Here is a 12,976-nt window from a genome sequence, read left to right on the forward strand (position 1 = left end):
TCATTGATGTTTTAGACCAAATATCACAGAACTTAACCTGTTTCTCTTGCTCTCTCTTTTTTTTCCCATCCCTGGCACAATGGGGAGCTCTCCCTTTTCCCATGCTATAAGCGGTTTTTCCAAGGGAGTTCCTTTTGGTACATTGGTTTTTTGCTACTTTGGGAGATGTGTATGTGTATAAATATGTTATATACGTACAAATGTATTACAGCAACATTGTTCAAAGAATAATTGTGAACAATTAAGATATTCTGAGTACTATAACTACTCAGATCAACTATAAAGCATCTATGAAGGAACATACTATCTGCCTCCAGAGAAAGAACTGAAAAATAGAAGTAAGCATAGTATGGTTAAAAATAGTTTACTAAAAGTCACACTAGAATAAAATTTAGAAACATTATACTAATATTCATAATATCTTTTTTTAATTTTTTTGTATTTGTGTAGATTTTTTAATAATAATAAAGGCAATTAACATTTACCTAGTACTCTGTGCCAGGCATTGTGGGGAGCACTTTACAGTTATTGCTTCATTGGATCCTCATAATGCCCCTGAGAGGTGGGTGCTACTATTAACCCTATTTTACATAAGAGGAAATTGATGTAAAGATTTGCCCAAGGTCACATAGCTAGTGCCTAAGACTGGTTTTGAACTCAGGTCTTCCGGACTGTGCCACCTAGGTGTCTCTAGTAAAACAAATGAAGCAACCCTAGGTCTGTAGAGGTTATATTCAATTTAAGTTAGCCCCACACTCAACTGAACACAATGGAAGGTGAGGCTGTGATCCCTCTCCATTCTCCCACTGCCTACCTCTGCAGAGTCCCTTGAAAGTGTTGTAGCTGACAAGAGACATGTTTGATCCTAGGAAGAATGTTATGGGCACTTTCTACATAGGCCCTGTGCGATCAAGCAGTCTACACCACTAGTGACCCCCTCATTGGACATGAAAGGTATCCCTAATTAGTCTAGAATTGTCCTATGTTTGCTCCATATCCTGTGGCTGTTTGATAAAAGTTGCTTTAGTCACTAAGTAGTCTGACTTTTGTTGTCCCTCTATACTCTGGAATTCCCAACAATACATGGGCAGGGGAGCAAGAGGAGGCAGCATTGTTCAGATGCTCATCTAGCAGACAGATGTAGGTCTTCAGCTAGGACTATGGTTGGCATTAGAAGTGTAACATCTCAAATATTAACTAAGTGTCTATTATAGGTCAAGCACTATATATTTTAAACCCAGGAATATAATATCCTACCATGATCCTTGGATGTGCTCATTGTGCCCCCTATCCCACGGGCTATACCTATGTTGCAAAGCAAACCACTGTAGTCCCCAGAGTGTATATAAACTGAGTATCCCTCACTAATCCCAAGAGCAAGGTGCTGGAAGGGCAGAAGTCTTGCAGATACTAAAGCTGGGGAAGGGTACAGAATCAGCTCTAGGGCTGGTCTTTTTTTTTCTTTTAAAGCAATCTGCATATTTATTTTTTATTAGTATTGATAGTTTTTAACACCACAAATACTTCCCAAAAAACAGCTGAAGAATGCCCCCCCCATGCTCATTGCACAATACCACTTAATAGCTATTATAGCTGACAGTACCTATTTTTTTCACATAATCTATTATTTACAGCAAGGAAGTGTGCTTTATTAGCTTGATACCAACTTTATCCCTTGTATTCGACCTGAGTTTTGTTGCCTTTTAGTGTTCTTTTTATTTGTATTTTAATAATTGTTGAGTATATTGTTCGTTTATACCTGCCTTCTTTATGTCACTTCTTATAAGTTTAGCTTCTTAAGGGACCTAGGTTGTGAACAGTGAGAACTGGGCACTTGAGTAGGGAACTGGTATAAAATGATGGGCTAGACAGGGACCTGGCAGAAGGCTTAGCTGACATTCCAAAGGCCTCTGAAACCTTCTGAAGGGTTGGGCATAAGGGAGAAGACTTGATGACTGGTTTTCATTCTTCTGCTAGTGAGGACTGGAGATGAATAGTGTCTCAGAGAAGGAAGGCAGAGGAACTATTTTTTCCTCATGTGCCCTCAACTGAGTTCCCTTCTGCTTCCTCACGAAAGATTTATTGCCTAGTTTAGAGTAGCTGTCCGGTCCATGATCAATTTGGCAGGAGGTTCTGCCAAGAGTTAACAGACATCTACTCTCAATTCCTGGCAAATTTCAGGAGTGTCACCTACTAAATAAAGTTCAAACTCTCTTCTCTAGCTTTTCAACGCCCTCTACAGTCTGGTACCATCCTACCTTTGAAGCCATGTCTCATACTCCATGGTCTCGGCTTTTGTCAAGCCCACCCTTTGCCCTACTTATTTAAGGGTTTCCTACTCCTGAAAGTGTCTTCTCTTCCTTTTTCCCAAGCAGAATTTCAATTTATCCCTTAAAGCTAAATTTGAAAGTCACCCACTACAGAAATCATCCTGTTTTTTTATCTGACATGACCTATCGCCAAAGACTTCCAGTAGTCTATTATCTAAGAAGTATAAAATTGGTTATTTTCAGATAAAGAGGGCACGTTGACAGTCAAGTGTGACTACCTTATTTCTCTCTTAGACCAGGAGCTCCAATACAGCTGTCCCTGATTTAGCTACATCTCTCCTGGTGCTTGGCACAATACTCTACAAGTAAGAGGCACTTAATATTTGTTGAAATTAAAAACAACAACAAAAAAAAACTCACCTGGATTTTTCTCACCTTACAAGTTGCTTTTACTGCTTTTCTATGGGTCATTTATTTCATTTTTCCTGTTGCTTCCCTTTCTTCCTCAGCTTTACAGAGGCCTGTGCAGCTCATGGAAAAATGCTCTTTGATGGTGAAGCAAGCCACCTACCAGGAAAGACTGAGGTAGTGAGCTATAGCTGTGAGGTGAGATGAAGGTTTTCAGATGTGACCAATATGCTGATTTTTTCCCTTTGAAATTTTTTTTTTTGCTTAATTGTATTTTGTTATAAGTAGGTGATGTGGAGTGGGGGTGGTAGGGGTTGGAAAGTCACAGTAATGTTAGTTTTAAAAAATGCATTAACAAAACTTCTTAATGCCCTGTGGTGATACCACCCTAGAGCATTTAACTATTTTCAGGAATGTAAGAAGTAATGTTTGGGACATTCAACACTAACGAGCTCTTATAAACAAGGATTACCTTTTGTTAACACTGGAGACTCGTATTTGGGGTTCAGTCATTATGACAAAATTCTGAGATGGAAGGAAACATATAATTCTTTTTACTCAATCCCTCATGCTATGTGATTATAGATTACTATGGACGGGCATGCCACCAACACAACATGTCATTCCAAAGGCTTCCTGATTGACTATAATTGAAGTTAGGGCTGCAAATGGACAAGGAATACACCTAAGGAGCCCTGGCAAATGAATCCCTAAACTGGACCTGGGTGTATTCTAGGACTGAAGCTAACATTCTTATCTAGGGTCACTAAGTGAATGAGATACTACAGACTGGGGTTTCTGGCTTGAAGAGAAATATGGGCCAGTGTCCAGGGTCTGATAAATTTTTGTTAAAAATTAGGTTAGACAAGACCATGTCCTGTAGTCTGGGACTAGGTAGATTGCTTTTAAACACTTTCAAATGTATACTGTTGTATTATTTCAAACTGTGTATTCTTTTCCCTAATAAATAAACCTTAGAAAATACATTCTTGAGGCTCGTACTGTGTAGAAATGGAGGACAAGTGGGATACTGCTGCTAGAACTGGGCATATATGTAGTATTAGTAGCAGCAGAGGAAGGATGACAGGAAATTTAGCCTTGGGTTAATTTCTAAATACAGAGTCAAGCCATCTCTTTACCTGGGCAGTTTAAAGAGTTCAGTACTTCAAATTAGGTTCAATGTTCAGAGATTAAAAACAAGTGAAAACCAAAAACTCTGGAGGCTAATGTCAGAGTTCTTTAGAAAAGAGCTTGTACCCTGGGAAGCTGTCCTGGACTGGATCCCTCTCAACTCCCACCATCAGACCCAATTCAGGCTCTATCAGCCACAAGTCAAAACTAAAGCAGACAAATAGATACATGAGCAGAAGCTCACTGCCAAAGGATGGCTTTCTTTCTGTTTCTGGCCTCTGTATTTCAGATATCCATCAAAGATAAGGGTTTACCTGTTGGACTTTCAGAAACATTTTAGCAACAAAATGATTTCCAATTTTTTGTCAACTTAAAGTATTTAAAATGACCTCATGGAGGGGGCCACATCCACGCACCCTTTCACAGCAACTCCTAATCACTTGGTACGTTTTAAGATCTGAAACTATTTTATTTCTGCACTCAGAGAAATTTCTAAGAAATGTACAGTCAGGAATTGTGGCAGGACAAATTTTTTCAATATTAAAACTTGGGTACTTGAGGGTGAGGTCTCCCTGTTAGCATCTGTCTAGAAGGAATCTGGTCTCCTACTTGAGTCTACCATCTAGGTAGACACATTGCTCTATCTCTGACCTCCACACAAGGACTAGGGAATGGTTTCCCTAGGATACATCCTGTAATGGGTCTATTAAGGCTTTTCTCTTGCTGTCCCTTCTCCTAGTAGGAGAGATATGGGTCTGATGCCAACTCCAGAATAGTAAGAGAAGGGTTTTTGTGTACTACACTGAAGAACCTAGGATTAGACCAGACCCTAGTGGCAGGAACTGTCCCTCATCTTCTCTTTAGTAACAAGATATTAGGAGAAATAAAGATGGGAATAAGGACTCAATGTATTAGACCCCATTTCCAAAGGACCGTTATTAACCAGGGCCCCTGAAGGAAGGTTAAGATGAAACCTCCAACTGCTAGGATAACAGTTCAACCTCTGCTATAGTCCAGATGGGAAGGGGGCTAACAAACCAGGTTATCTTTATTCACAGTTGGTGAGATGGAAAAGGGGTACCCCCTGATCAGTCCAAGAACAAGGGTGTTGAATGAGAGGGAAGAATAAAGGATGGAGATTCAGCATTCATCCTCACCCAGCAGGGCATAGGGGTTTGGGCCTGCTAGGTGTGGGGGCTGGGCAGGGGTAGGGGTGTCCTCATCTCCCTCACCCTCCTCATCAGTATCTCGGTCCTCCTCTCCCTCCTCTTCCCCAGAACTGCTCAGTTCTTCTTCCTCATCCTCATCCTCACCCGACAGTCCAGCCCTGCTCTGCATCATGACCAGCTCCAAGGTTTCTGGGTGGGACTCCCAGGAATCTCGCTGGTCACTGTAGCCAGGTGGACCAAGCCAAAGGTTGAGCTGTCCATCAGCAGCCAGCTGAAGGAGGCTGTTGGCTGCTCGGTACACATCGTTCCTAGCTGCTTTGGCTGTCTCGTAACCACGCTTCTCAGCCCAGGCTTCACAGATATCCCAGGCTCACCAAGGGGGCTCATGCCCTGACTCTTCAGCTTCAGGGTGTCCCAGCCGAAGAAGCCACTGGACAGGTATTCGGGAGGCCAGGTACCCCACACAGGTGTAGGGCTCTTGGATCTGAGCAATGGAGTAGATCCCAGCTAAGATCTGTAGTTGTCGGGGCAGCAGGGAAGGAAAGATAAGGCCAGGGCAGTCATAAAGCCGAACAGTGGGTGTGAGGAAATATGTCTGAAAGTAACGGGTGTGGCCAGGGGTTCTGGAAACCCTCACCACCCTCAGCCCAACCAGCCCATTGATCAGGGATGATTTTCCCACATTAGGAAAACCCACACAGCCAATGGTCACAAGTCCATCCTTGTATCTTTCCCAGGTTGGGCCAGTTGGTTCCAGAGCTACATCTGTTTGCTGCTCCACCAACACTGCTGGCCCTTCTTCATCTTCCTCTTCCTCCCCAGAGCAAGTCTCCCGGCTTGCTCCAGCTGCATCCGGTCCATCTTTTCTTTCCAGGTGTTTAAGTCCACTTTTCCTGTAGTAATGGTCTCACAAGCCCTTAGCAACTGCTCTGGTCCCAGGGCACGAGTCCAGCCCCTTGTTTGCTTCCGGCACTTCTTCAAGACAGTCTTTGGATCCTGTGGGGTTTGGGGGTCCCGAGGGAAAGATGTGCAAAGAACAAGGTGGAGCCGGGGGTAGTGCAGGCGAAAGTGATACTTCCAGGCTATGATGAGAGCTGGGGGAGCCAGATCTACTTTGCTCAGCACTAGTATCAGTGACAGCCCTAGTTCCCCTGTCACATACTCATAAAGGGCTGGAGGAAAGTTGATGACTGGATGGCTTATGTCTGTGATGAGGAGGACGATATCAGACATCTCTAGAACCCGCCATAACTGTCGCCAAGTCTTCAGGTTGTATTCAAAGTAGCTGAGCTGCTCAGAGGTGTAGGACCCATGGATCTTCCCCAGATGCTCTTGGAAGCTCCATTCTTATTGGCTCATCAATTGCTCCCTGGACATGACCCAGGATGAGGCAATGACTGGAAATGACCCAGGATGAGGCAATTGAGAATAAGTGACTTGCCCAAGGCCACACAGCTAGTGAGTGTCAAGTGCCTGAGGTGAGAATTGAACTCAGGTCCTCCTGACTCCTGCTCTGGTGCTCCATCCACTATACCACCTAGCTGCCCCAAACTTACATTACTTTCCAAGGTCCAGCTTCATTTCCTTGTTTCCCCCCACCCAAAACCAAACCAAACCAAAACAAAACAAAACAAAAAGGCATAAAATTCAGCCAGGCCAACTTGTCCAAAACAACTTTAAAATTTAAGGAATGATAATACCCGTTAAAACAAGAAAGTCTGACAAAAGCATCATGGATCACTAGAAAGTATTACTGAAGCAAAATGGAGTTTTGACTTTTGATAATAGTGGATTATTGAAAACTTACTTTTCAGTAAAAGTAAGCACTGATTTCTAAAAGGAAATTTACTCTTTACAGCTATGTTCAAATGTTCACTCATAGGAAGTATTCCAGTGCAGCAATAAGTAACTTTAAATTCAGGAAGTGTATAAAGTTAGATTATAATTGGCTTTGCAAGAAGCAATACTGTAGGGGCCCACTACAATTCAAGTTCACCCTTTCTGTTCTGTAATATACTTAGAGCTGTGTAGTATCATAGAGGTAACTATTTTGCCACTTAAATTAGATTTCAAGAGTGATAAAAGAAAACAATACATTTAGTTTTTTATTTTTTTTAAAAGGAATTATTGAGGAAAAGAGGCATTATCTCATGCAAGCTGCATGTCCCAGTCCTCTTACAGTAGGCATGTCAGCTGTGAAGACTGGAGGTGGCACAGGGGATTGCCCACCTTGGGGCACAGTTGAAGGAGGGCAAGTGGCATCCAAAACCTTGGTAGATAATAGGGAAGGAACAGTATGAGTTGGTGGCAACTGTGAAGGTGGACAATTGGTGTTATGTGTTGGTGGGGAGTTGGTGGTAGACTTTTTGGACATAAGATGCTAGGAGCCTAGAGTAAAATTCACTACTAATCAGATGTTATTAATTTAGTCTTATATTTCCAAATTTCCTTACATGGGAAAGTATCCTATCACACATGGCAGGAATACAGTTGAAGAAACTGAGATGAACTTATTTCTTAACATAACCTGATTTTAAGGGGAGCTAATTCTTCCCCTTTCTAGCTAGCTACAAGGCTAGCTCTTCTACTTGTGAATCTCTCTGATTTATAAACTTCCTTTTTGTGACAATTAAAAAATTCTGAATTTTGAAAAGACCTTAAATATTATCAAAAAACAGATAAATCATTTTCATAAAACAAAGAAACATTGTTCTTTATTTGTAATCTCCTCAATATTTATACTCAGCAATATTTTAAAGGTATAGCATAGCAAAGGTGCAAGGTTCACTATTGACTGGAAAAAAAATATGAACAAAAATTTCCTAAATCACAATTGTTGCAGAATACAAATTTATTTTTTATTTAATTAATTTATTTGTTTTCAATTTTCAGCAATCACTTCCCTGAGTGTTAATTTCTTCCCTCCCTTTCCCGTCCATGCAATCTTATATGAGTTCTGCATATGCATTCTTATCAAACACATTTTCACTTTACTCATGTTGCATACAAGAATTAAAAATGAATGGAAGAAAGCATGAGAAAACCAAAAGAAAACAAAACACAAGAGAAAATAGTCTGCTTCATTCTGCATTCCGATTCCATAGTTTATTCTCTGGATGTGGATAACATTTAGACTCAAGATTCCTTTGGGAATGTTTAGGTTCTTGCATTGCTGTAAAGGGTTTAGTCTATCAGAAACAGTCCTCGAACACTATGGTGATCTCTTTGGGATACAGCCCTTGAATCGATATTGTTGGACCAAAGTCAATGCACAGTTTTTTTGCCCTTTAGGCAGAGTACAAATTTATAAAAATAGTCACAATGCATCAGCATGGGAAAAGTCAGGATTTGATTGCATCTGTATCTTCCTCTGAGTGTTGCTCTGAAGTATCTTCTTCTTGCTGCCGTTTCCTCCAAAGCTTGGCCATGGCCAGCAACTTGAGTTTGGGTTGGTTTGCTGCATCTTCTGGAAACATGTCATGGCAGCACTCTTCCCAGCCAGCATCAGACCCATCCTCTGCTAGGATTTTCCTTCTGTTCTTCACTTTCTCTGGCATGAGCTTGTCCTCTCTCCCGTTTTGAGTTTCTGCTCCAAATTCATCCTCAAAGTTTCTCCAGGATTCTAACAACATGAGTCTTTCTTCTTTCTCTTCACTGTTTCTCATCATTTTGTTGGTTTCAAAATCCAGGTAGGACTTCCAAAGTACCTCTGGCATGTCTAAGAGTGGCTGGCCAATAGCTAACTCACAGATCGCCCGGGCTCTCTCGATATCTCCGAGAATTTTCTCTAACTCGGCAAATTTGATTCATGTGGTGCAATTTTCTGGTGCAAACTCCAAGAACTTTTCATAAAGTTTTGGCGGTAAAATATTAACGCGGTATGTTGTTACTGCGAGGGGAGGAGGGCCCCCCATACCCTCCCCCATTTCGCTGTATGATTGCGTGTGTGTTGTGTGTGTGTGTCTGCATCCCAGACCTTCCCCTGCCCAGAGCTTCAGGCCCCAGCCATAGTCCTCCGAGGCGCCTCTTCCTCCTCTCCTGTCCAGGGTCGAGTGAGAGGGAAGGGATGGAGGGCGGTCTCCCAGCCAGCTCCGGCCCCCTAACCCGGCCCCCCCTTCCTGGCTGCTTCTACCAGAAGTCCCGGCGGTAGTAGGAGTTGGGGTCGCAGTACTTTGTGACAACCACTCTGTTGGCGAACTTGCGGCCAGTCAGGCACTGCATGGCCTTCTGACAGTCGAACACGGACGTGAACTCCACAAAGATCTTGCCACAGCCTGGGACCTCCATGCCGTCCATGGGCCGGGGGATCTCGATGGACTTGACCACCCCGTACTTGCTGCACTCATCCCGGACATCCTCCACGATCTCCTTGTACTCCTCGTCGTCCAGTAGTTCCTCGGGAAGCACCATGTTCATCAGGCACAGCACCTCTGTGGGCTGGCCACTCATCTGCACCTGCAAGCTCATCAGGCCAGGGACCTGCAGCGTCACTGGCGTCTGGTTTATCGTGCTCAGAGTTGCGTTCTTGGCTCCCACACTAGCCTTCTGTACCAGTAGCTTCTTATCCCCCAGTTGCATCCCGTGCAGTCCCGTGATGGCCTGCTCAGTGACCTTGATGTCCACGTACTCACAGAAGGCGTAGCCCTTGGAGAGACCCGTGGCACTGTCTTTGACCAGGTTAAAGGCTTTGAGCTGCCCAAATGAAGTCAGCAGTTCCTTTACTTGATCGTCATTCAGGTAGCTGGGGAGTCCCCCAATGAACAGCTTGTGAGCAGAATCTGGGACCACGGTGGACACGACACCCGGCACGTAGACAGAGGGGTTTTGCGATATGCCAGGCAGTGGCTGGTAGTCATGGGGCCTTCGGATCTTAAGCGATTGGCCCTGGAAGATGATGCCATCAAAGGCCATGGCCTGAGTCGTCTCATCCACTGATCGGAACTCCAGAAAGGCAAAGTTCTTCTCCTGGTTAATCTGCAACGCCAAGACCGGGTTGCCAGGGGCCTGGGTAAACCGCTCTAAGCGCATCTGGGCGTTGAAGAAATCCATCATGGCTTCCTCTGTGATGCCAAAAGGGATGTTGCCAACATAGAGTCGACGGGCCTGCCGGGTCATCTGGCTCCCAACCACGGACACGGGGGTGGGAGCCACTACCAGGCCATCACGAGTCATGGTTGGAAGCAGGGCAGTGACTGGAATCTGACCCGTGGCTTGCATTGCTTTGTATTGCATGGGGGTGATGTGCTCAAAGCCAGGGGGAGGGACATCCCAGTATTTACGAATCTTCTTTTTCTTCTCATGAGGAGGGAAAAGAATTACTCCACCGTGTTGCTCTTTAGCAGCTCTGGTCAAAGGTTTGCTGCGCCGCCTCGGATCGCGAGAAGCACTTCGCTGGTCGTGGTTGCGGCGATCTTGCCTGCGACTCCGCAGCTTGCAGTCTAGTCTCCGGCTCCGGCTCTGTCTCCGTCTCCGGCTCTGGCTCCGGCTGCGGCTGCGCTTATGACGACGGTTCTTGTCTGCTTCTTGCTTGTTCTCGTTGAGCTGCAGCTCAAACTTGTCAAAGTCAGACATGCTGAGGGGCGGCTTACACTCTCGCCTTATCCCCAGTCCGGTCTCCCTCACCTGGCCCGACCTGGCCGCTTCGCCTGCCCACGGTGCAGCCTCTCCCCTGCACACTAATATTGATAATAAAATGACATAGCATGAAGGCTAGTTATCCTCAGTGAAACAGAACAAATCCTGAAGGAGTTCCACCAGCCAAAGCGATGACATAAGAGAGATGAAGGAAAGGTTGTTCTTTTATATTGCCTGTGAGAGAGGTGTGAACTCTATGAAAGGGTCACACCTTTCAGATGGTTACAATGGCTTCTTCTTCCATGAGATCCGCTAGAGTGTTCCTAGGATATTATAACTGATCTCCATCTCTATTTCTCTTTCCATGATCAACAATTCTTTTAGATTAGGTTGTGATTGTAGAGCAAATCACTAAGTTTTCTCTTCAGCCTGGGTCTGATCTCAAGGCCTTTCAGGCCCCAGGAAGGAGGGTCTTTCCTGGGGCCAACTGACCTCCTGCTCCTAAACAGAGTGGAAAGAAATTAGTCCTTTTCTGCCTTTTTTTCCAACCCCTACCCCCTTCCACGTTTCAACAGCAATAGAAGCCCACAAATGAAATTGCTTACCTAGCATCTACCAAACGTAGAAGAGAATTGAGCCAGTTTATTTGAACTTTCTTTTTAATGTTGGGGTTATTTAAATTTCTGTGGAAGGTTTTCCTCTTCTCATGGGAGGCAAATTTTCTTTTTACTGCTGCCATGGACTTGAATCAGCTAACCATGCGGATTAGGTGGTTTTTTGTGGAAAATGAAAAAGCATTCATCAGATACAACCAGTCCACTCCACTCATTCTTTGTATATTTAGAGTAATTAGTGATGAACCCTCAAGAAATTTTATTCTCGCAAGTCATCAGTATAAAAGCCCTTCTGGAAATTAGTGATATGTACATCCTTGGTGCTTCAGTTCCCTAATCCTTTTGATAAGACTGAGACATACATTTAGCTATGTTTTTACCCAGAGACACGAGTCTTCAATTCAATGGCAGATTCTTGAATCTTTCTTCCAGATTCTTAAGATTTTAGAAAACTACTATCTCAGATCTTTACTTTCCCAGTTGTGCAAGTAATATACCTATACATTAGGTAAATAGGTAATTACAGTTTGCTAAGTGGCACAGTGAAAAGAACACTGGACCTGGAGTCAGGTACTGACTCAGGATCAAATCCAGAATCAGGCACTTAAAACTTTCTAGCTATGTGACCCTGGACAAATCACTTAAACATAATTGCCTTCCCCCCACCCAACCCCCCCAAAAAAACACACCACCTATAATTCGTATACTCTACGGTTTGATTGGGCACAATTCAGGCAATTCTCTAGATCAAATCCCTTCTCTCATTCCCCCAGGAGTTCCAATATATTGAAGAGTTTTGTGGGATAAAGCCCTCAAAAAGTAATTAAGATATTCTTACTAGGGAAAAAAAACTTTAGGAGGCCTGTAGTGACTTACACTCCTACTGAGGCATAGGAGTGGGGTTCTAAGCTCTCTCAGTCCTCTTTAGCAGCTAGCAAAACATTTGACTGCTCAATTGCTTCTTGAGGTCTGGCATATCCTTTATAAAAGACAACTCAAAGCATTTTTCTGAAATAAGCCACGCTTCATTTCTTCACTATTTATTCTTCACTTTGCAGAATCAGGAGACAGTTAATATTCTGTTCTAAATCAAGAGAGTGGTATTTTCAAATTCTGAACATTTCTTCTACAAATAGTTTTTACAAGACTAACATACATAAGGCCACTATAGAAAAACCTAGATCAAAGTATACCTTAAGAAGAAAAATTTACTTTTGCACTTTTAAACACACTGCCTTGATGTCATATGCTGGGTGAGCAACTGGAGGAAACAAAATGCCATCAGAGAGGGAGGAATTGTATCCTTCAGTTTGCATAAAAATCTCCTCCTATTAGGTTTATAAGAAGATATAGATATAAGGAGAAAAGAGTTCTTCTACAAAAAAAGAAAAGGAACCCATGGAAACTGTGGGAGAGGACAGTTTAGGAAAATGCTGAGCCTACCAAGAAACCTTCAACAACATGTAAAATTTTTAAGTAGACTGTATTTCCAACTTTAAGACTAAAATGGGGATGGTGGATATCTGGGATTAGGACCTCATGTTCTGAAAAACAAACCTCCTCAACCAATAAATTTCATTAATTTCAAACTTCCTTCCTTAAATAGACTCTCCCTTTTTATGAACTAAGAAAGGGTTAACATTTTTGAAGATTCAAATTGCACATCAAATCCAAATTTTTATTCGAGGATCCAATCACATTTGAATTTACAGAGTTTTGGTATTCAAGATCATTTCCCAAGTAAAGCTTGATTCTAAAGATTATGAAGAAAATATACCCTCTAGCTGGTGCTTCTCTAAGTCAAAACAAA

At 43.0% G+C, this 12,976-nt stretch overlaps 2 pseudogenes; both read right to left on the reverse strand.

The window, feature by feature from the left end:
- Positions 1 to 4,949: 4,949 nt before the first annotated feature.
- On the reverse strand, positions 4,950 to 7,352 carry LOC140502172 (guanine nucleotide-binding protein-like 1 pseudogene; annotated as a pseudogene).
- Positions 7,353 to 9,093: 1,741 nt separating this feature from the next.
- LOC140498074 (splicing factor U2AF 65 kDa subunit pseudogene) lies at positions 9,094 to 10,549 on the reverse strand (annotated as a pseudogene).
- Positions 10,550 to 12,976: the final 2,427 nt, after the last annotated feature.

This window comes from Notamacropus eugenii, chromosome 4, assembly GCF_028372415.1.
Source record: "Notamacropus eugenii isolate mMacEug1 chromosome 4, mMacEug1.pri_v2, whole genome shotgun sequence".
In the NCBI taxonomy this organism is placed as follows: domain Eukaryota; kingdom Metazoa; phylum Chordata; class Mammalia; order Diprotodontia; family Macropodidae; genus Notamacropus; species Notamacropus eugenii.